This window comes from Octopus bimaculoides, chromosome 22, assembly GCF_001194135.2.
Source record: "Octopus bimaculoides isolate UCB-OBI-ISO-001 chromosome 22, ASM119413v2, whole genome shotgun sequence".
NCBI classification, from domain to species: domain Eukaryota; kingdom Metazoa; phylum Mollusca; class Cephalopoda; order Octopoda; family Octopodidae; genus Octopus; species Octopus bimaculoides.
Window position 1 is genome coordinate 26,863,766 of NC_069002.1, and position 508 is coordinate 26,864,273.

General features: G+C 37.4%; 1 protein-coding gene across 7 annotated transcripts in view; it reads left to right on the forward strand.

Moving 5' to 3' along the window:
* LOC106880532 (alpha-1,6-mannosyl-glycoprotein 2-beta-N-acetylglucosaminyltransferase) overlaps positions 1–508 on the forward strand; it is a 725,476-nt gene that overhangs the window by 709,114 nt on the left and 15,854 nt on the right. The window lies entirely within an intron of this gene.

Genomic DNA, 508 nt, shown 5'->3' on the forward strand with positions numbered 1-508 from the left:
TAAATATTAAGGCAGCAAGCTGGCAGAATTGTTAGCATGCCAGGCGAAATGCTTTGTGGTATTTTGTCTGTCTTCACATTCTGGGTTCAAATTCCACTGAGGCTGACTTTGCCTTTCATCTTTCAGGGGTCAATAAAATAACTGTTGAACACTGGGGTCGATATAATTGACTTAGCCCATACCTCAAAATTGCTGGCCTTGTGCCAAAATTTGAAACCATTTTTATTATTACTCTTACTAAGTGAGGCAGTGAGCTGGCAGAGTCGTTAGCACGCTGGATGAAATGCTTAACAGTATTTCGCCAATCGCTACTTTCTGAGTTCAATTTCCACCGAGGTCAATTTTTGCCTTTCATCCTTTTGGGTTCAATAGATTAAGTACCAGTCAAATATTGGGATCATTGTGATCGACTGTCTTCCTCTCCACAAAATCCAGGCCTTGTACCTATAGTAGAAAGGATTATTATTATTATTATTATTATTATTATTATTATTATTATTATTAAGGC